Source organism: Dipodomys ordii, unplaced genomic scaffold, assembly GCF_000151885.1.
Source record: "Dipodomys ordii isolate 6190 unplaced genomic scaffold, Dord_2.0 Scaffold34, whole genome shotgun sequence".
NCBI classification, from domain to species: domain Eukaryota; kingdom Metazoa; phylum Chordata; class Mammalia; order Rodentia; family Heteromyidae; genus Dipodomys; species Dipodomys ordii.
The window spans coordinates 11177644-11202099 of NW_012267250.1; positions in this window are offsets into that span (position 1 = coordinate 11177644).

A 24456-nucleotide genomic window follows, 5' to 3' on the forward strand; every position below is an offset into this window, starting at 1 on the left:
TTTAGTTGGTTGTGGGGCTTGAACTCTGGGCCTGGGTACTATACCTGAGTTCAAAGCTAGTAATCTACCACTTGAGCCACAGCACCACTTCCGGTTTTCTGGTTTATTGGAGATAAGAGTCTCACAGACATTCTTGCCTAGGCTAGCTTTGAACCATGATCCTCAGGTCTCAGCCTCCTGAATAGCTAGGATTCTGGATGAGAGCCACCAGTGCCTGGCGTTCATTAACTTACTTGAGTATGTAGGGAAACATGGCTATTGCTATCTCAAGAGATACATTTAATAGTTTATATCCTCAGCAAGGAACTAATTATCTTACTTTCATTAAGTAAAGTCAGAGGTAGTACCTTTGGTAGTTTTGGTTTGGGCCAGGTCTTCTCCTTTGGATCAATGGACTCTGCAAGGGGGAATGTGAGATTAAGTAGAACATGTCAGTGTCTACCTGAATCATGTGAGAGACTGGGTTGGGGGGAGATTATGTTAAGTATGCAGATGTGTAGTACAAATTTACTGTTTCCAGAAGGGCAGAATGATATTAATTTTTACTCTCTTTTATTCTTTTATTTGTAAAATATCATAATGTTTGATTTGTTCCACCAAAACCTAGCACAGGGCCCAAAATAATGTGAGTAGCCAAAATACATTTGTTGAATGGAATGATGTGTCCATTGTGTGCTCTTATAGTAAGCATTCTCATAAATGAGAAAGAGAAGTGCTCTTCACTGGAAGACTTGAGGTGGGTAGAAAAATGCAGGAAAGAATTCCAATTATGGTCCTAAGTCAGGAGAGGCCAGCATCTATTTGAGAGGAGCAGTGTGAAGAGAGACTTCAGGTAGGGGTAATTTCTTCTGAATTTCCTTTCTTCCATCAACTACTTTCAGTTGAATGAAAATATGAAATCATAGGGCTTGTCACAGATTAGTTCTTGTATTTAGCTTCAGTTTTCCAACTATACAGATCACCAGATAGTTGATTGATCAATTTTAATTGTATGGAACATCTATATGTCTGCTCTCTGTCTCCTATACATACTCTTAATTAGACTTAGTATTCTACCCAGTCCTTGTTCAATAAGTGATACACTTCTCTGATTTCTATGGTATATATTTTATATTTTGATATGAAAAACACCTATGCTTAATACTTAGTTTTTAAAGAAGAACTTACAGTCTATTTCTATCTTACAAGACCTAAAAGGTTAATTTCAAGTTAACGAGATGTTTTCAGTTTCTTATTAATGAAGTCAGTCCCTTTTCAAACCGACAAACTTTTCATGTTTCTGAGTTTCTGTGGGTTCGTGCTGAGTTGAAAGAAATTTCATGCCACCATTCATTCAACCATTTTACTTTTCCATTTTTATTTAATGTAGCAGAAAAAGCACAGTATTTTTCCAATCATGAAACCTAAAACATCAAAGGGTATTTGATATTCATGGTTTGAATTTCAGAGGAAATTCTTTCTAATGAAAATGATCCGGAATGGGCTCCCTGAACATCTACAGTGGAATCACTTTGGAAACTTTTCAAGCAGTTGCTCCATTCTATTTGTGAATTTATAGCCAACATTTTAATTTCCTACTTTAAAGATGGTTTGGGTGTGTTGTCATCTGAGCATGTATTTTGATTGAAAAGACGGCTGAAGACTTTCTGATCAGAATTAATAATAATATATTCCCTCCAGGAAGTGTTCCCAGAAGCCAGCACTTGAAATGGAGAAAAGCAAAAGACATAAGTAAAGGTATTTTTTTCAACATGATGTCTTCTTTCTTTCTTTCCTTTTTCTCCCTCCCTCCCTCCCTCCCTCCCTTCCTTCCTTCCTTCCTTCCTTCCTTCCTTCCTTCCTTGTCTCTCTCCTTCTTCCTTCCTTCTCTGTCTCTCTTGTCTCTGTCTTTCTTAGATGTACTGAGGTTAAACTCAGAGCCTTGTGCTTGCTGGCAAGCACTCTATCACTTGAGCCATGATTCCAGCTCTTTTTGCCTTTGTATTTTTTTGAACACAAAATCTTGTGTTTATGCTTGGAGCAGCCTGGATTGTGGTTCTTCTATTTATATATCTCATGTAGCTGGGACAATAGTTCAACAGTATCCAGTCTCTCTCTCTCTCTCTCTCTCTCTCTCTCTCTCTCTGCTCTCTCTCTCTCTCTCTTTCATCCAAGCTGGCTTCATACCATGATTTTCTTGATCTCATGCATCCCAACTAGCTAGGATTACAAATGCATTTAAATAGGGAATAAACAAGAATACGTATTCTACATCTGTTCTGGAATGCCTGTTGTGAAGTTGAGACCAGTTACATCTCTATGTATGGCTTCTTTAGCAGGAAACAGAAACTGGACTCAGAATCCTTTTTCCTCTTCTACTTAGAAGCTGGGTTATAGTCTACCACTGAGAAGAGACCAGCAATAAAGGCCATTATTCTCTCAGGAGGCTCTGAGGGCAGATGGAGATGTGAAGTCGGAAATAACTTCTCAGTGAGCTTTTTGTAAAGCTTTCAAGCCTGTGCTACAGACTGAGGTGTTTAGCAATGAATTTACTGACTTCTACTCTTTGGATCTTCCAGCTACCTCTAATTCTTCTGCCCTTAAAACATATAGAGTAGCTTCTGTTTTCCAGATTGGATCTTGATGGATACATCATGCTACTTTCCAACATTTGACAGCATGGTTATCACAATGCTCTGGAATGAGGGCAGAATTTGGAGGGAGTTCAAGAGCTAATGTCTAAAGTTGCTGGTGAAAGTAGGAGGATGAGCCGGGCACCAGTGGCTCACGCCTGTAATCCTAGCTACTCAGGGAGGCTGAGATCTGAGGATCATGGTTCAAAGCTAGCCTGGCCAGGAAAGTTCATGAGACTTTTATCTCCAATAAACCACTAAAAAACTGGAAGTGGTGCTGTGGCTCTAGTGGTAGAGCGCTCGCCTAGAACTGAAGAGCTGAGCGCCCAGGCCCAGAGTTCAAGCCCCACTGAACAGGATATTGGGAGACAGCAGTTTGAGGACCAAGGGTGATGCGGGGCTATTCAGGAAATAATTTTATGTATCTATGTCATCAAAGATTGTGACATCTAGAAAACCTGCCTGTTTTAGAAGGAAATTGTGAAATAGAATGTTTGTTTTGGTTGGTCATAGAGCTTGAACTCAGGGCCTGGGCACTGTCCCTGAGCTTTTTCACTCAAGGCTAGCACTCTACCATTTTGAGCTACAGGGTCACTCCTGGTTTTCTGGTGGTTCTTTGGAGATAAGAATCTCACGGACTGTCCTGCCTGGGCTGGCTTTGAACTGTGATCCTCAGATCTTAGCCTCATGAGTACCTAGGATTACAGGCATACGCCACCAGTGCCCAGCCGTGAAATAGAATTTTTAAGCTACCATGTGTGAGTGAAAAGAGTGGGGGGAGGGGAGAGAAAGTGAGGGAGAAAATGAGAAAGTGAGTTAGTTTCTGGAGATCAGTGGGCTTTCTCTGGGTGCCGAGCATATAGAGGATCATCTGTCTCACTTACGCCCGAGGCTGCTTTGACATACTACAGGGCTATCTTCTTTGACATGCCTGACTCCAGGCAAGCACAGGCTATGAGTCTTTGTATAAAAGAGGGGGAACTAGGGATAGTAGCAAATGAATGGAGCTGTGGAAACATCTTCCTCACTGTACTTATTTCCAGAACTCTTTCACTCTAGAGAGTGCTACAAATGCATTTCTTTTTCTTACAGCAAAGCAGAGGCAGATTGGGATTTCAAATGATAGCAATTCATTTTAAGTATGCAGGCAAGACCGGAATCAGGGAGAATTCCTCCTATGATGTGTTTCTGTTGATGAATTTGGAAGCAAGCTGGCATTGTTAATGGCTTCTCTACAGTGATACTACAGGCAGTACCTTATCAGAGGCATGGTCCCTGGGCATTCTATTTCTTTCTTGTTTTGCTTAGATAAGTAATATCTCTAATGATCAGGATAGGCTCCATAAATTCAACTTTAAAGAGATTAGATGCTGGCTATTATGATTTCATTGCTGTTGGTATTTTGATGAAGAAGGAATTCTCAGCAGAGAATAGAAAACCATAATGCCCTTCTGGCTAAAACAATTCATTTACTAAATGCTTATGTAAAGGAAAGACAAGATGTACTAGATAAAACTCCTATTCTCTTTTGTAGTTTTTCTCCCCTTGCTTCTACTCTTATCTTGACCCAAGATCTTAAAAATACAAATATATCACTTTTGACATTATAATTTACTTTCTAGAACTTAAAGCTTTTCAATTCCTCCCCTCTACAGGAAAGAAAATAGATCCCACCCCTCATCTATGTTTGTTTTGTGTTGGTATCTGTTGCCTCTGTTGACAGATCTCAGAGAAGATTGGAAATCTCACTGTGAGAGTTGAAGCCTACCATTGAGCACAGTTCAGCCTTAATCCTTTAAATATAAGTAATGTCTAGTAATGGGGTTAATATCTAGTTACCCCCTATTTCACTTCTGGACAAAACCAATGGCTCCTTCCTTTGAGACATTGTCAAACTTTGTCCACAATTCATTTAGCAAATAGTTACTGAATTCGAATTACATGTCACTAATGAGATGGTCATTGCATGGATATACCTTTGTGAAAGAGAGAGAAACAATTTCTCTCTTTCCTTTCTCTGGTGAAGACTACAAGATTTTCTGTCAATTAATTATTTACTGAAGGAGGGAGACAAAACAAAAATGAGCAATTATTATAAAAGGCAAATAGGGCTGGGAAGGTGGCTCAGTGGTACAATGCTTGCCTTGCATGCATGGGGCTCTGGGTTTGATTCCTCAGCACCACATAAGCAGAAAAAGCTGGAAGTGGTGCAGTGGCTCAAGTGGCAGAGCGCTCACCTTGAGCTAAAGAGCTGAGGGACAGTGCCCAGGCCCAAAATTCAAGCTCTACGACTGACAAAAAAGAGACAAAATATTCTGTGCCTGAAAAAGGAAGTGGTTAGAATAAGATAGGAGACATGTATGTAAGGCACATGGAATAGTTTGAGGGAAAGAATGGATTAGTCCCAGATCCCTGAGTAGACAGACTCTATATTTAATCCATGCCAGAATGCATCCTACTACTGCCAGGAATGACCTGACTTCTTCCTCTTTGGCTGTGTTAAAATTAGTGATACTTGATACTGAGTAAGATTTCTGGTCCTTGTGAGTCTGATGTGACAATCACGTATGGCAGCTATGAAAATGCTTTCGCAGCTCTCCTGTTAGGGGGAGCAGACTTGTCCAACAGCCTTGGCTGCTCCTCTTCTGAATCCACATCTATCTGATTGTTTCTCAGCACTACTAGATGAGACTTTTGTAGAGCAACTCTGCAACTTGAGATTTTCCCATCCAATCTTAGGGCTTCTTTCACAAATACCAGAAAACATCCTCTGCTAATAGGTAAACCAGATGCATGAGTATGAAACATAAAATGGGAGAGAGAAGGAAGGCAGGGATGAAAATAGGAGAGAGAAGAAAGGCAAGGGTGAGTAAAACCTGTTTGGGTATAAATATCAACTACAGTGTTGGCAGGCATAACTTGCCTCTAACATGCCTTGTTAACTTTCCCTCAGGAAGGGAGGCCCTGGGAACAACAGAGGAGCAGGTTCTCAGACCTGTGTGGAGAAGTAGATTGATGAGGCAGCATCTGTGGACTTGGTACCCACAGAAATGGACTAATCACATCTCTTGCTGTGGGGAATGCAGTGGACTGGGTGCCTCACCATCACACCTCTGTCCAAAACTGAGTTTACATCGAGGCTGCAGAACCCCTGGGCTGCTCCCAGGTAGCCACGGAGCCCTTTGGGGCCACTTGTGTAGACATACATCTATGGGATGTGGGATTCCTTCAGTGGCAAATTTGGGTTCAAGGAATCATTGTCAACTTGGCTGAGATATATTTGAATAATCTTGAAGTCTGAAACTCTCCATGCCCAATCTTTGTCCTTTTGTTTGTAATGCCAGACCTGCATTGCTATCTGAAGTCTCTCCTGGTGTAGTTCTACTTCCTGACATTTATCCCTCACAGACATTTTCCTAGTAAATCATTTGTTCATTTTAGTGGTTAATTTTATACATCAACATATCTGAGATAAGGGATACCCACATAGCTGGTGAAGCATTAGTTTTTGGTGTGTCTGTATCATAGTTTCTGAAAGAGATTGTCATTGGGATTGGTAGACTGGGTAAAGAAGATTGCTTTTACTGGTGTGGATAGGCATGATTTGATCTGTGGATGGAAGAGATAAATTCGGATTCTTCTCATCCAGCTTAGACAGTCATCTCCTCCTCCTCCTCCTCTCAGACATCCTGTCATCAGAAGGCCTGGTTTTCAGGCTGTTGAACTCAGGTTAAATTATAGCACTGGGTTTACTGTTCTTTAGTTTACAGACAGCAATTCACGGTACTTATCTTCCTTGCTAACCATGAGCTAACTTGCATCTATACCTATATAGATATGGGAAGATCCTCTTGGTTCTGTTTCTCTGAAAAACCCTGACAATACACACATATCTTGGATCTGCTTTTCTGAGGGCCTTAGCTAACAGAGATGAACATGTCTGTGGAACTGGAAACAGTAGAAAGAAAACACTGTAAACAGTAGAAAGAGTAAAAACAGGGGTTGAGGAGGCAATAGCACCAGATTCTGATCCTATGCCCTATAAAGCCACTTGGATCTTCTTCTCAAGCTTAGAAAATTTCAGTCAGATGAGTGACATGTTTTAGAAAATCTGTTCTGGTGGCAGAATGGAGAATGAAGTAGAAAGGAGCACGATGGGAGGTATATACATGCTGGACTTGCCCTGATTAGTGGTTACAGTGGCCTGGATGGTAGTTTATTATCTTTACTCATCTATCCTGCAAAATCATCAATCAATTGACCACTGGAGGTCACTTTTACTGGTTTTCTGTCCTAGCACAATGGTAGCTACTGAACAAATGCTTGCTGAGAATATTTCTTTCTTTTTATTGAGAAATAAAGATAGATTTTAATATTCTTTATCTTTTTATGTGTGTAAACCTAAAATCAATGACTGTTCCCCTGCTGAGCTGTCAGGCTAAGCTGTGAGGCATTTTAGTAAATTATCTGTGATCATGGCTCTTTGCTAGTCTAATTAACTTTTCCATATAGGATCTACACTGTTTTGATTCCAGACTGGGTTTAAAAAATAAGTAAGCTATTACTTTCCATCTTCAGAGTCAATTTAATTTTCCCTCAGTCAAATGTTTCCAGAAGCCATTATGTATATGATCAGCCATTCTTTTTCATTTCAATGATAAAAGAGATGTTAACATGGGAAAGGAGAAGGATTAAGTAAGAAAATTTCTTAAACTAAAATGTATAAATTTAAATAAATGGCAGGTGGCCACCTTTGAGTACTTACAGAAAGCACAATGATAGTTTGGTTTTAGAAAAAAAAATACATAGTTACTGCTGGGTGCTAATGCTTCATGCCTGTAATCTTAGCTACTCAGGAGGCTGAGATCTGAGGATCACAGTTAGAAGCCAGCGTGGGTAGAAAGGTTAGTGAGACTCTTTTCTCTAAGTAACTAGTCAGTAGCTGGAAGTGGAGGTATGGATCAAACCAAGCAAGAACATGAGGATCTGAGTGCAAGTCCCAGTACCAGAGCTCTGTATCTATATCTATACCTATAGATAGTCATTTGCCTATCTACCTAGACTCTCTCTCTCTTCACACCTCTGAAAGAAGGGCTGACTGCATGCGTGGGCAAATTGCCTAAATTCATCAGGTTCCAAACTTAGGAGGGCTCCTTACTTGATCGAGTGTCTTTTTTTTTTTTTTTTGGGTCCGGTCATGGGGCCTGAACTCTGGGCCTGGGCGCTGTCCCTCAGCTCTTCAGCTCAAGGCTAGCATTCTACCACTTGAGCCACAGTGCCACTTCCGGCTTTTTTTTTTCCTGCTTATGTGGTGCTGAGGAATCGAACCCAGGGCCTCACGCATGCAAGGTAAGCGCTCTACCACTGAGCCACCTTCCCAGCCCCTTGATCGAGTGCTTTTTTGTGGACTAGTAGCATCTGAACAAAGAGCCTCACTGCTAAAGTGGTTAGGAAATTTCCATTTTGTACTGGGCTCCACAAATTATTACAGATGGCTCCAACTTCTCAATTGTTATAATTGTTAATCATAGGAAATGCAATTCAAGTTCAGGAGATTCAAATAAGGGACCGAAGGACACTTCCTAGTCACAGAGGAAGGGCTTGTTGTTAAAGCCTTGGCCTTTCCTGTTGTACTTCTCTCCTTGCTCCTATGACTCTGCCAGTGATGGATCTGAGATTAGTCTACTTATTATTAATAGTAATAAGTTCTCTTGTATTAGTTCATTTACTCCTAATGGTAATTCAATAAGGTAGAAACTCAGAGTCTTTTGAATCCAAATATTGGGCTTTCTGTTCAATTGACCACTTGCATCATATTATTTAGGACTTATTGTTTCAAAGGATTTGAAACTGTGGGGTTGGTAGGACCTGAGAAGCACCTGGTAGGCCTTCTCTATTTTCTGGTGCTTAAGCTGTGCTATAGCCACAGTCACTCTTCTGTCTGGGAGAGTCTGGAATAGCCTAGAAAACACTGCCTGTGTTTCATAGCCTTGTTTGGTATGGTAGAGCTGTCACCTGGTGTAGTAGCCTCAATTGAGAAGGAATGTGGTTACATATCCCTAGGTGGAGGTGCTACTTTATAAGATAGTTGATACGTATCACAGTGTATCTCTTCTCTCTTTCTGAAAGTTAGGACTTATTTTATTAAATTCTTTTGGTGTCAGTTCTGGGGCTTGAACTCAGGATCTGGGCACTGTGTGTGAACTTTATTCCCCCCCACCCCCCGCCCCAAGGCTAACTCTCTACTACTTGAACCACAGCTCCACTTCCAGCTTTTTGCTGGCTCATTAGAGATAAGAGTCTTACAAACTTTCCTGCCCAGGCTGGCTTCAAACTGAGACCCTCACATTTTAGCCTCCTGAGTAGCTAGGATTAGAGGTATGAGCCACCCAGAGCCCGGCCTAAATTGAGACTTTGGTCCAGTTTGATTCTTCAGATATTTTCTCAATGATAAGTTTGTGGTGCAAACTTTCTGCCTCCTGAAACTCTAATTTAGTGTTGTAGGCAGGTGTTCTAATGTTTTCTTCTTTTTATTCTCTCCTACAGTTGCCTTCACTGACTTTTCGAATTACCAATTGTGGGTAAAGATAAAAGCAAATGCAAATAGCTCATTTGGGTGGCTTGCTATCTCTTTGCTACATGCTCACTTTAAAATAACATAATGAAAGTGTGATTGTACTTTCCCTTTTGGCTCAAAATTGCTTTACTTTGATTGTTCACTCCCCAACTTTTTTGCCTCAGCCATTTCTGACATTTTAGTAGCTTTTAATTTTACATGTATCCCTTAGGGTGCAACTTTCTCAAGAGACCTCATTCGCTGAAATGAGATGGCTTAGATTGAGGTAGAGTTTAGGAATGACTAAATCTTGCTGTTCACCTGGTGGTTTCTTTCAGCTAATTTTCCTATTTGAGATTCAAATTTGATCAAATGAAAGTTCAAACTTCCTTACAGGGTCATTATTCTGTCTCTTTGGCTTCAAGTGATGGTATAGATTATTGTTCCCAAGTACTTACTTCCCCTTTCTTGTAAGAGGATCACACACTCCTGTGGTTGATGTATGACTTATAGTTTTCTACCCCAGACATCTGACTTGACAATGGATTGGTTTTGGCCAATAAAATATGAATGAATGTGATAATGTGCAAGTTATGAGAATATTCAGAGAGCAATAATGAGGCTTTGCCCTGGCTCTTGCTGTTGCTGCCATCACAAATAGCCTGAAATTGATCAGAGCTGGTCTTTCAGACTAAGTCATGGAGGTAAAGAGAGTAGGAGGGTAGAGCCTGGCCACACCACAACTAATCTATAGTCAACAAATAAAGAACAAGTAGTAAGCTAGGTGCCGGTGGCTCATGCCTGTAATCCTAGCCACTCAGGAGGCTGAGATCTGAGGACTGCGGTTCAAAGCCAGCCAGGGGAGGAGACTCTTATATCCAATTAACCAGAAAAAAACTGGAAGTGGCGCTGTGGTTCAAGTAGTAGAGCACTCACCTTGAGCTGAAGAGCTGAGGAAAACAAGTCCAGGCCCAGAGTTCAAGCCCCATGACCGATCAAAAAACAAAAAAACAAAACATTTAAAAAAAAAAAAGAACAAGTAATAAATAGGCCTCAACAAGAAAAGGGTATTTATTTGTCTTTGAACTTAGCTTAGTTTCCAGTTAAAAATTATTTTTTCATATAATCATAAAATGTTAGAGAGGTGTGTAAGGATGTGTGTGTGTGTGTGTGTGTGTGTGTGTGTGTGTGTGTGTGATTGTTCATTGCAGCCTTCTCTAGTGACTGCTACCTGACTCTTGTTTTCCCAGATTGGGAGCTGGCGGCTACATTGGAGGCTTATGTATTAGTACATTATCCAGAAGGAGAAATCTCTCTGCCTTTCCTGAATCTGCTTCTGTAGTATCTCTCTCTCTGTCTCTCTTGCTTCTGTAGTCTGTCTGTCTGTCTGTCACCTCTGTAGTCTCTCTCTCTGTCTCTTTCTCTCTCTGTCTCTCTCCAGTGGTGGGGCTTGAACTCTGGCCTGGGCATTGTCTCTCACCTCTTCAGCTCAAGTCTAGTGCTCTACTACTTGAGCCACAGCGCCACTTCCGGTTTTCTGGCAGTTAATTGGAGATAAAAGTCTCACGGACTTTCCTTCCTGGGCTGGCTTTGTACTGCCGTCCTCAGATCTCAGCCTCCTGAGGAGCTTTTCTCCCTACCCTGTCTCGCTACTCCTTGGATGTCACTTCCTTTTAGGTATCAGCCTCATCCAGCACCTGGCTCTCATCTTTGGGCTTCCTACAACCAATCTCTGGTATGGATCCTCCCTGACAGGGCCCTGGCTTTCAGCGCTAAGTTGAAAGCTCTCCAGGACCAGAGAGCTGTCTCAGGAGAATCTTTGCTTAAACATGCTCCTCCATCATTCCTTCCTATCTACTGTCACCATCTTTTTTTTTTTTTTTGTCAGCAGTAGGGCTTGAACTCAGGGTCTGGGCGCTATCCTTGAGCTTCTTTGTTCAAGGCTAGTGTTCTACCATTTTGAACCACAGCTCCACTTCTGGTTTTCTGGTGGTTAACTGGAAATAAAAGAGTCTCACAGACTTTCCTGTTCAGGATGAACTGCAGTCCTCAGATCTCAGCCTTCTGAGTAGCTAGGGTTACAGGCGTGAGCTACTGGTCCCAGCTTGTCACCATCTTTTGATATGATGTAAGGGGGTGAGTTGCCAGAGGCTGTATATAAGGCTTCTTTGGTTGTGAGATGCCAAACCAACTAAAAATGACTATGTTCTCCACCCCCTCCCATTATTCCAATCTCAATTATTCTGTATTGTTTGTTTCCCACACAGCTTCCACTGGCTTGGTATGGGCTATGTCCCCTTCCAGTGATGTGCTCAATTACATTTCCCTTCAATCTTGGATGTCATATATAATCTATATTTGAGATTACTAACCTTGGCTCTTTGAGGGTGAAAACCTGGCTTCAAAGATTCTGAGGCAAATCTTTTCTTTCTAGCTCCTGGATTTGAAAATGAAAACCCACAGCCTTCTTCAAGAGTCACCTTTGAAAATCAAAGAAGAACCTTGAGATGTTCTTGGTCTTGTTCCACTGTAAAGTTTAAAATGGTTGACTTCATCTTAGCTATTGCAAAACAGTCACCCCTCATCAGAGGTTTAAGTCAGTGGAAGTTTCTTTCTCTCCATCAAACAACAATCTAAAGTGAATAGTCTTGGTTGAAAAATGGTTTTCTTCTATGTGATGATCCAGAACCCAGAATCCTTTCATCTTGTGGCTCAGAAAATCCTTAATAGTGCTTGTTTCTTTGCATTTAGTGGGATTGGGATAAGTGAAGGATGGGGTGAATGTATGGGGAAAGGTTACTCCTTTGTCGCCAAAGTCTTGGAAATAATGAAGATGTCAAGATGTGGAGTGGGAAGGGCTGGAAATGTGGCTTGGGCTGGTGGCTACTTCTGGGTGATCACTGTGTATCATGAAAGGAGGAACAGATTTTGGAGGACCACTAGCTGTCTCTGCTTACTTGGTTGTATATACCCACATGTCTATATTTGGTAATGAATTCTCTTAAAAAACAGAACTCACTGGAGACTTTCCTGTGAGGTCACATTGTCTCTTGTAATCCTCCTTCTTTTAATCTAACTGATAATATATATTCACCATTGCATAATCAAAAGTAGAATGCATTAGTTTTCCACAGAATGACTATCATGCCTCATATCTCTTTCTCTTCCTTAAAAAATGTAGGTGCGTCTGTGGTTAGAGATATACACGTTCATTTAGAAGCTTTGCATATTTGCATACTGTGATGGGGAACAATGGAAAATTTTTACATTAAAAATGAGAGTACAACAGTAACTTAGACTACAGTTACCATGTCACTATTTCCCCCTTTTATTTTGAACTTGATTATTTTGAACCCGTTTTTACTTTATAGATCTTTTATTTAAGACATGTAATTTTTGGCCTATGCAATCTTCCTTTTTTTTTGTGATATGGGAGTTTGAATTCAGTGCCTTGTACTTGCTAGACAAGTACTCTAGCACTTGATCCATGTCTCTAGTCCTCTTTTCCACTGGTTCTTTTCTTTTTTTTTGGGTCCAGTCATGGGGCCTGAACTCTGGGCCTGGGCGCTGTCCCTCAGCTCTTCAGCTCAAGGCTAGCGCTCTACCACTTGAGCCACAGCACCACTTCCGGTTTTTTTCTTTTTGCTTATGTGGTGCTGAGGAATCAAACCCAGAGCCTCAGGCATTCAAGGCAAGCGCTTTTACCACTGAGCCACCTTCCCAGCCCTCCACTGGTTATTTTCAAGGTAGGGTATGCTTTATTCCAAGCTGGCTTGGGCTGTGATCTTCCTACTTGTGATTCCTTGAATCACAGAAATATTGGCTTGTGCCACAGTGCTCAGCCATTGGTTAAGATGGAGTCCAGAAACTTTTATGCCTGTGCTGGCCTCAAACTATGATTCCCCAATCACTGCCTCCTAGGATTACAGGTTTGAGCTGCTGTGCTTGGCTACATGTATAAAATAGGTAAGTCAGTTAACCTCTAGAAACTTCTGCTTTGTCACTGATACAAAAAAAGTAGACAAGCTGGGTGCCGGTGGCTCACACCTGTAATCCTAGCTACTAAGGAGGCTGAGATCTGAGGATCACGGTTCAAAGCCAGCCTGGGCAGGAGAGTCTGTGAGACTCTTACCTCCAATAAACCACTAAAAAACCAGCAGTGGTACTGTAGCTCAAGTGGTAGAGCACTAGCCTTGAGCTGAAGAGCTGAGGGACAGTGCCCAGGCCCAGAGTTCAAGCCCCGTAACTGACCAAAAAAAAAAAAAATAGACATCCTGGAATCCATTTTATTGCTTTGTGAGGATTATGAAAAAGTGTTTATAAGGAATTTATATAATAGCTGGCACCTAGTCTGTACTTATATATTACTTAAAAACATTAACTCTTGGTTGCTCTTTTGAGAGAACTATATAGGGAAAATAACCTTGGTAAATTAGAAGCCAGAACTGTGTCACTGGACTTTCCCTTATATCTTTCTGTTTCTCTCTCTGCCTGTCTCTCTCTTTAGATTGAAAATGTAGAATTTGTATTGGAATTATTCACCAGACTTGTCTGGGTTATCTTTTATTTTAGTGGGTATGCATTTATGGCTTTCCATTGTACACTGAAAATTAGCTGGGTGCTTACTTTGTTGTGTAGAATAAAAACAGGAGTCCTCTCACCTTGATATCTGTTCATGACACCTTGTAAGAGATCAACATTAAGACACAGTGGAGTCCTGGTTATCATCTATGAGCGATAATTTTGCTCTAATATCTGAAAGACGTAGAGATGCTCACCTCTCCGGATTTGGTTTGCCAAAGGGAAAGAAAAAAATTACACATCATGTAATTGTAGAGATTTTTTTAAAGTCATGATTTTAATGCGAATGGTGGCATATTATTAGTATCTGGGCCACCTATAGAAGTCTATGGTGGGTAGCTGACTTCTGTAGAAATTTTAAGCAAATTGTCTCAGATCTTTTTTTTTTTTTTTGTCAGTCATGGGGCTTGAACTCTGGGCCTGAGCGCTGTCTCTCAGCTCTTCAGCTCAAGGCAACCGCTCTACCACTTGAGCTACAGCACCACTTCCTTCAGCAAATTGTCTCATGGACAGAGCAAAATAGCTAGCTCATTTCCCCTTCTTTTCATGGAATTAAGATTTAGTTCTATTTCTACTCAGAAATAAATGGTTTGGACGGTCTGTATCTAAAAATAACTAAAATATCAATTTAAAGCCTTTGTTGGCTAGTGAAACTCTCTTCAACTCATGTTTGAATTACCTGTGCTGTTAAAGGGTTGAGTGATAGTTGTGATGCATTGATCCTGGAAACAAGACAGAAATTGGTATTACATTTGATAGAGAGGAGATGAATCATGTTGGGTTAATATTCAGACAGTAAAACACTTACCCTTAAACTTCTGAATAGGTAGAGACAGTTTAGTTGGCTCAGGAATCCTGACAAGAGTGAATTTAGGATCCTGCTAGGACCTTGGCTGGCAAGAAACATAATTAATTTTCATGGAGGTAATCACAAGACTGCATGTTGACCACTTTGAGTCAAATTTCAGACTCTCACTATAATATATAAATCACTCACATTTCTACCGATCTTAAAAAAAAATCACCTGTACACAAGAATTACTGTTTCTTTCACACATCTGCCATGGTAGTTCTAACTCAAAATCTTATTTTTTCCTATAGATTAGTATATAATTAAAAAGAATTCATACCCAATTACAGTCACTTAGAGGACATATATTTTTTTTCTAGAAAGTTCCTTATTTCCTAGGCTTGTTGGAAAAATGAAGGAATTTTCAAGTAATCAAGACCGGGAAACCATTGGAAGCCTGAGTTCAGTATTGGCTTGGCAACCAAGGTTTTCACGAGAGTTGGACATGAATCATTTCTGTTGAGCAAGAAATGTGACTTTTGCAGTCATTTCACTCTGTTGGGTTTATTATTTTGGGCTAAAAAAATGGAGAGGTAAATCAACAGCTAAGACTACGTGTGTGTGTGTGTGTGTGTGCTTACCATCATAGAACAATGGAATTTTGTCATTGAGTATAATATCCATGCTAAGTTTTTTTAAAAGAAAAATTCTGTGTTCCAATGAATAAGGCTAGGGTTTGCTGTTAGCACCAGGGGTCCCTGAGAGAGACTTTGATGGGACTGGGTACCCAGTTCTCACAGAGGCTGGCATCAGATATTGTGGAGGATATTCTTTTACCACCCACACTCACTGACAGCATTCTAGTAGACAGTATGAGCATGTGGCTATGGGAAATGTTCTGGGAATCACATGGGCCTGGGAGGGAACCCTGGCCCAGCCTTTGGAGAAATGACTTAACTGTCTAAGTCTAAATGAGCTCACCTGTCATTGTCACCTACTTTGTAGGTTTGTCATGAGGATTACATCAGAGAGTGTGTTCTACATAACTGGCAAGGCAAGGCTTGGCATGTAGAGTAACTCTGCCTTTCTTAGGCAGCTCTTTGATCAGTTTTTCTTTTCGGGTCCTGTCTGTAAATACTAATTAAAAATCTCTGGTGTCTATTACTCTAGAATAGAGTTTAAGTTGTCCTTTACATTTTAGTTTAATTTCAAGTCACATGACTCCCTCTATCCCTGTATGCAACGAGTCCTCACCTGGGCATTTATTAGGAAGACACATGAAGGACTCGTGTGCATTTCTTGTGTCAAAGCCAGGTCCTCTGTCGTAAAGGAATCTTTTTTGATTTTTCAAGACCAGCACTGTACCACTTTGAGCCACAGCTTCATTTCTGGTTTTCTGGTGGTTAATTGGAAATAAGAGTCTCATGAGCTTTTCTGCCCAGGCTGGCTCGAGTCAGAATCCTCAGATCTCAGCCTCTTGAGTAGCTAGAATTACAGGGGTGAGCCAGCAGCATCTGACTGTCTTCTTGATTATCCTGAGATGAATTAGCTGTACACCTGCTGTGAGGTCCATGATAGCTGACTCTGGAGATACAAACGGTGGCTTTGTGCATTCAAGGTCAGGCACCAAAACAGATCTATGTTTCCAACCAGAGTTGTCTCAACAGGTTTGGTGTGACTGTATCTTTGTGAGTAGCTAAGTGCTAAGCATTTGTTCCTCCTAGAACTGCTGTCACTGATAGTGACATGTAAACAGCCAGTAGGTTCTGCTCAGCCATCACCTGAACAAGCTTCCAGCATTCTTCAGCTATTGGTCAACTGGTGCAGAACAGAGCCTTGCTCCCTGTGGGTGACAGCAGGGGTGTGTGCTTGTGTGCACGGGCAGTTGCTGAGCATCACATGGCTCTCTGACCTATACAGCTCACTCTGATTTCCTTTTAGGATCTGACCCTTCACATCTATTTGCAAGGAATTGAATTCCATGTGTGCGGGCAGCTGGAATGTTATCATTTATTATTTTGTTTCAGGAGGAATAATAAACGACTTCAAACATGAGTTTGTGAAAAACAACTAAAATCTTCTCCAACATATTTTATTAATCACCAGGGACTCCTGGCCTGTGAAGAATGAAAAGATGAGAAACTGGTAAACAGTTTCTCTAAATAGAATGTGAGAATGATTAACTGTGGATCTTGACATACACACGATGAAAGGAATAAATTACATAAAGAATTTGGAGCTCGAAACCCTCCTGTGAAATTCAGATTAATGACTGGTTTTATATTTAGGCAGGGTTCCTCTTCCAGGAGCTTACAGCAGGGCTGAATATAACTTCAATAACTAATTATTTATGTAGTGTGGTTTGGGAGGAACCAAGAATATTGTCTTGGTATAGACTCCACCCATCGCACCTAAATAATACAGGGTTTGAAATTCCACTAAGACTCATTCTAAATTAAGTTCTGCTTCTCTAAGTAGTCCTCTTTGTTGGAATTAAATGATTCATTATACCATATTTTGGTGCAAATTCTTTTTTTTTTTTTGCCAGTCCTGGGGCTTGAACTCAGGACCTGGGTGCTGTCTCTGAGCTTCTTTGTACTCAAGGCTAGTGCTCTACCACTTGAGCCACAATGCCACTCTGGGTTTTTCTGAGGAGTTTATTGGAGATAAGAGTCTTACGGACTTTTCTGCCCCACTGGCTTCAAACTGTGATCCTCAAATCTCAGACTCCTAAACAGCTAGGATTACAGGCATGAGCCACTGGTGCCTAGCTTGATGTAAATTTCTCTTTCTTTCCTTCTTTCTTTTTTCTTTCTTTCTCTTTCTTTCTTTCTCCTTCCTTCCTTCCTCTCTCTCTCTCTCTTTCTTTCTTTCTTCTATCTTTCAAGCCCCAGGATTGGGGCTTGAACTCAGGGCCTGAGTGCTGTCCCTGAGCTGCTTCTACTGGAGATCAGCACTCTACCACTTGAGCTACAACACCTCTTCAAGACTTTTCTGTTTATTTGGTACTGAGGAATTGAACCCAGGGCTTCATACATGCTAGGCAAGCAATCTACCACTAAGCCACATTCTTAGCCCAGTGCAAATGTCTTTGTTTTTATTTTTTTAAATTAAAAATTACCGTAAAGATGCTGTACAGAGGGGTTACAGTTACATGACTAACGTAATGAGTACATTTCTTTTTGAACATTGTTACTCCCTCCTTTGTTTTTCTCCCACTATCCCTTCCCTCCCCCATCTCTCTCACTCCCCTCCCCAAGTTATAAAGTTAATTTCCAACATAGTGTCTTGTGAATATCATTGTTGCAATGGGTCATCCTATGTCCTTATTTCAGTGCTTTGTTTTTCCCCTTCCCCTCCCCAAATTAGATAAATGTATATACAAGATGTGGGGTACCAAAATCAAGTACTACAGGGAAGAGAACATACCAAGGAAACAAAACAAATCACATAGTATATTAAAAACCTCAGCAACAAGAAAGACTCCTTGTGTCCCTCCTAATTATTGCAAATGGATCTATATTTCTTTGGATCTGGTTTACTTCACTTAATATGATTTTTTCCAAGTCTTTCCATTTCCTAATAAATGGTGTGGTGTCATTCTTTCTGATGGAAGCATAGACTTCCATTATACATATATATATATATATATATATATATATATATATATATCACATGTTCTTGATCCATTCATCTACTGAGGGGCATCTGGGTTGGTTCCGTGTCTTAGCTATGGTGGATAATGCTGCCATAAACATAGTTGTGTTGTTAGCTTTAGTATAGCCTTTTGTAAATTCTTTTATTTGGTATTTTTGCAAAATAAGAAAGAGAGAGAAAGAGAGAGAAAGAGAAAGAGAGAGAGAGGTGCAGTTTGTGCTAGTCACAGATTGATAACTGTAGATCATTGTGTACTTACAGAAGGGAAGGTTGTTGGCTGGGTAGAAAGCATTTATGAGACACAATTAAAATTTTTGCACAGGGCCTTATCTATTTGGAAGTGCAATTCTTTATAGAAAATAGGGGGTTTCTTTCTTTCAGTGATCACATTTTACTATCATTATATGCCTTGAGTTGCTATCATATACCTAGACCTTGGGCCAATCACGGTGGAATCAGGGAAGAGAGTTTCCCAAGGCTGATGGGGTTGTCATCTTTGCTGGGAAAGGGAAGCGAGGAAAAGATCTGGGAAGACAGAAATAACTTTGGAGAGTTCCAGCTCAGAATCATCTCTTACAATTTTTATGATATAAAGTGATTTATTCTTATATGAAGGGTCAAGGCAATGTGCACTGGTTATGTATTTGAAATATGTGTACCTCCAGGGTGATTCTGAAACTCTGGTTCTTTGTGATTGAGACAAAATGCGTCAAAACAGAATGGATGCATTTGGTCATGAGATGCTGTGTATAAATGGTAGATCATTCTTGAATGTGTTAATCATGACAAGGTGTTTCATGATTCTGCATTAATCTTCTGGTTATGACTTCTCAACAGAGAAATACCCTCTCCAAGTGGGTAAATATTACTTGCAGACATGAAGGAACAAAAATTTAAATATTATATTAGTTTTTGGCTTTCCAAAGTCTACAATGCATATCTAAGAAGGACACTTAAGATGACAAAAATAATTTTCAAAAAGTTGGGAAAGATTATTTTAGATTCAAGCAAAATGAGTTATCTTAGAAAGATGTCAGCTAGAATGAGACATGTTTCTAGTGATCCAAGATGCATGAACTGGTGAAACCAGAACATGAATTTGAGTCCAGCCCTCCTTCCAGCACTGTGGAAATGGACAAGCGACCATGTCTTTGTATCTCAAGTTTCTGAGCAGTTTTTCCTTTTCCTTTTTTTTTTCTTTTTTTGTCACTCATAGAGCTTGAACTCAGGGCTTGGGCACTGTCCCTCAGCTCTTCAGCTCAAGTCTAGGGCTCTACCACTTGAGTCACAGCGCCACTTCTGGTTTTCTGGTGGTTAATTAGAGATAAGAGTCTCATGGACTTTCCTGCCTGGGCTGGCTTGGAAATGCAATCCTCAGATCTCAGCCTCCTGAGTAGCTAGGATTTACAGGCCTGAGTCACATGTGCCCAGCACATTTTTTTTTTTTCTTGATAGTCAGGGGCTTGCACTCAGAACTTAGACACTGTCCCTGGGCTCTTTTGCTGAAGGTTTAAATGCTCTACCACTTGAGCCACAGTGCCACTTCTAGTTCTGTAGTGGTTAATTGGAGATAAGAGTCTCATGGTCTTTTCTGCCTGACTGGCTTTGAACCATGATCCTCAAATCTCAGCCTCTTGAGTAGCTGGTTTTATAGGCATGAGAGTACAGTGCTAAGCTCTGAGCATTTCTTTTGCGTTCAGTCCCTTTTTCAAGCACTGGTCCAAGGCCATGCTTGTTCTGCTTTTTGTCAGTACCATTTTCTTGGATTTTATACAAATAGAATCATACAATATTTACTCTTTTAGGTCTGCCTTCTTTTGCTCATGACATGGTTTTCAGAATCCGTTATTTGTGTGTATCAGAATTTTATTCTTTTTTAATGCTAAGTTATATTCCATCTATCAACTAGTGGGAGTTATTTTCTGTTTGGGCTATTGAATATGATGTTGATATCAACATCTGTATATGAATCCTTGCGTGAACATAACTTTCTAATATTTTTCTCATATTTTTTGAATCTTACGCTATTGTATACCAGATAAGCTACTTGGTAAAATGCACATATAAATTGTTCATGGTGCAAAAGACAAAAAAGAGGCAATAAAAATGCACATGAGTGAGTCATATAAAAAACTTTTTGAAGTGTTGAGATTTGTATATTGCCTGAAATAGGATATTTCAAAACATTCTTGAAGTATGTTAAAAATATAGCAATAAAAAAAATCCCCTTGTGTTAAACTAATCTCTTGTACAAAACTTTTGAAGCTTAGAGAAAAAAGTAAAAGCAAAGAAAAAAGTCAGCTTGAAGTGTTCAAAATAATCATATTAATGGTAAATGCAAAGAATAGATGCATAATTGTATAAAATGTAAAATTAAGTTTAAAATATGATGGAATGCATTAGTCGCTTAAAACATCTCTTAATGTATAAACTTCAATTTAGAACTTTAGGCACACATATATTTCATTAGGCACATAGGTTTCAGGTAAACACATTTTAGGTAACTTTGAGGCTATGGAAAAGAATGTGTGATCAATTATGCATGAATGAAAGAGCAAGTCACCCCGAGGTGATCCTTGGGCCTTTTTGTGGACTGCCAATTAGATGAGCATGTCTGCCATTCTAGGAGAAAGGAAATACAGTATGGGATGGAGCTTCTGTGGGAGGACTGGGAAGGTGCTAACAAGTTCAAGTTTGTGTTGAGTTTAAGTACTAGAGCGCCTTCTGGGTAGAGTTGTCCAGTAGGTTGTGAGATTTACATTATATGGGACCGAAATCTAGCTTGAAGATACATAAATATGACACAGAGATAAAACTACTAGCACACACGTGTTCAGAGTACTCTGGTAGAAATGTTGAGGCAGGAAGGACTCAGGAGAAGGCACTTTTCTCTAATGTAGAGATAATAAGCCTTTACTATCCCTGCCCCTGATTGAAATATCTCCAGGTAAAACTCCTCTAGATGTTCCAAGGTACCCATTGTATCCCAAGTTTCTGCCCCTCAGAGAGCATGGCTTTGGCTCACAAGGGCTGCGTGTGGGTGGTTCTAAAAAGCACACATCTATTTCTCTTTTCCTCTACCTCAAATCCATATTTGAATTCAATGGGCATGTATGAGTTGGTGTGTGTGGGAGGCCACAGAGAAAAACTGGAAAGACCGACACTTTTATCCCCAATGAAGCAGCCAAAAGCTGGTGCTGGAGGTGTAGCTCAAGTGATAGAGTGCCAGCCGGAAGGGACAAAAAGCCAAGCTAGTACGTGAGACCCCGAGTTCAAGTCCTAGTACTGTTACAAACAAAACAAAACAAACCAATATAGTGTCACTACGCTAGAGCTCCATGAACAAGTTCACGTGGAGGGGGAGGGGTGGGGATACCTCTGGTGCCTGTATCAGTCTTGCCAGTGCCCACTTCTGATTTTATTTTATTTGTGGGTCGTGAGGCTTGAACTCTGGGCCTGAGCGCTGTCCCTGAGTTCTTCAGCTCAAGACGAGCCCTCTACCACTTGAGCCACAGCACCACTTCTGGTTTTCTGGTGGTTAATCGGCATAAGAGTCTCATGGACTTTCCTGCCAGGGCTGGCTTTGAATTGCAATCTTAAGCAGCCTCCTGAGTAGCTAGGATTACAGGTGTGAACCTCCATTCCCAACTAGTTCATCTTTCTGATGTCTGCTTTAGAGCCTTCTCTGATCCTGTGGAGGTCCTTTTGGCCTATGTATCATTGCTGTTGAGAAATGTGGGGGCTAAGTATGCCAGGGAGGCAGTTGTCAATTATAGGCCTTGGGAACCCATGGATCCTGCAGGTGAACAGTGTTATATGTCCTGGCCTGATAAAACTCAAAACGTACATCTGAGAGAGGAGGAAAAGTTTAATGCCAGAGAGACTGGCAGGCTGTTTCCATCAGGACAGAGAGCAGCAGTTGTCCTTGAGCTAAGGAGGGGTATTTATCGGGAGCTCACTCGCTCGCAAGAAGATGAGTGACTGTGTGGTAAGTGGGAGGCGGGGTTAACATTAGTGGCCAGGCCAGGTGGCTGGGCTAGGCCAGGTGGCTGGGCTAGGCCAGGTGGCTGGGCTAGGCCAGGTGGCTGGGCTGGGCCAGGGCAACCTTGAGATGCAGACAGCCAAGAAGACCCTTGGCTGTTGGAATGTTGGTCCTCACAGAATGACTTCACCCCTTCTGACAAACAGCACTGGAGGTGGAGTGGGGTGGGGGTGTTCCCAAATGGACCAGGCCCTGTTTCTTACAGTGGTGAGCTGGTTATATTTCCCTTCTTCTTTCTTCTTTTCTTTCCGGTTTTTGAATTCCCTTCCCTTTTAGTTCTTTTTTTTCCAAGGCTTTTTTTTGGCTTTTGTTTTTTTTTTGGGGTGTGTGTGTGGGGGTGGGGAACTTACCCTAACAGAGCTAGTTTTGCCTCTTCTTCAATGGAACACCACCAGTATGGGCGCCACCTACTGGCTGTGGTTGAGAAGGGCGAGATTGTTAGGAGAGATCATGAATAGAGCCCCACTCTGTGGAAGAAGCTCAGGAAGTGAAAATGAAGGTGGGGGGGAGATACTGAGGCTGGCCCACGGTAAGTGTGTGGTACTGTGGGCACAGGTGAGATGCTTTCGGTTCTTCAGAAGTAGTTGATAGCAGCCTTTCTGAAGTCTGGGTTTCTGTATTGTCAGAAGCGGATGAGAACCGGAGAAACACGGGTTATGCACAAGATTGGGAGCTGTCAGGATATGTGAGCAGTGACAGTGAGCGAAACTCTAGAACAGCTCACTGGCTCTCCGTTGGTGCACATCAGTCACCGGAGGAACGTCTCCTATGGATGCTCCCAGCTGGAACGCATGCCCAATAAATAGGAAGACTTGTTAAAAAAACATGAGACAGAAATGAGGCCTCAGAGAGACATCTGAGCAATTGAGAGCCACCAAAATGCTCAGAGCAGATCTTCCCCAGATTTATGCAAAGGAGAAATGGGACACTGAATGGTGACAAGGGGAGGCCAGGTCAGAGAGCTGTGGGAGTGGATGCTGTCAGATCTCAGTGGATGAAGGAGTGAACCAAAGAGGAAGAGGGACAAGAATACCTTGGACCAATTTTTCGTGTCTCACAGACCAAGTCTGGTCAGTGGCCATGGGAAGAACAGGGAAGGAAGGGGTGTATGCGAAATGCTGCCCCCTTCAGGGTGACTGTGGTTGTGCCTCTTTTAAAATGTCCTTGTGAGAATCATAGTTAAAAAAAAAAATTCCCAAGAAATAAATGACAACAATTTTTAAATGATCAGGTGCTTTTTAAAACAGAGAACCCAAAGAGTAGTCTGTATGATGATGTTTTAAAAGTACAACTGACACTCTCTTTAGTGTGCAGCTCCTGGCATCTGTTGTCTCATGGGGTGCTGGCAGCAACCCCCAGGGAGAAAACCCTCTGAGCATCTGCAGATGGCCACCTTTGTCTTGTACTGTGGCCCTGTGTCCTCTAGATGGCGATAAACCTCCAAAGAATATCAGGCCTCCTCTCTTGGTATTAGGTCTCTTGGAGAATTTCTCACATACTTGGTAGAGAAAAAGAAGAGTTATTTCCCCAGAACTGGGTGGAAGCTGCAGAGAAGGCTTCTCATTTGTTTCTGAGTCCTTGAAAGGACTTTGAAACCCTAGTCAGAGAGCAATGTTTGGGATATCTACCTGGGGAAAGGGTTGCTGTATTTAGGAGTACCTGGGGCTGGGATGTTACTAGGCATGGTGGCCTGTAAAGAAACCATCCATGCCCTCATGCCCTCATGACAGATCCTCCTCCTCGTCCTCGTCCTCGTCCTCGTCCTCGTCCTCCTCCTCCTCCTCCTGTCCTGGGGCTTGAGCTCAGGGTCTGGGCACTGTCCCTGAGGTTTCTGCTCAAGGCTAGTGCTCTACCTTTTTGAGCTACAGAACTACTTCTGGCCTTTTCTGAGTAGTTTATTGGAGATAGAGTCTTGTAGTCTTTCTTGCTCAGGCTGGCTTCAAACCATGATTCTCACATCTCAGCCTTCTGAGTAGCTAGGATTACAGGTATGAGCTATCAGCACCCCTTTATTTTTTTCACTTTTTTATTATAAAGATGCTATACAGAGGGTTACAGTTACATGAGTGAAGTAATGAGTACACTTCCTCTTGAACATTGTTACCCCCTCCATTGTTTTCCCCCTACCATCCCCTCCCTCCCTACCTTCCCCCATTGTTTTCTCCCTACCATCCCCTCCCTCCCTACCTTCCCTGGGGTTCTTTTTTTTTTTTTGATT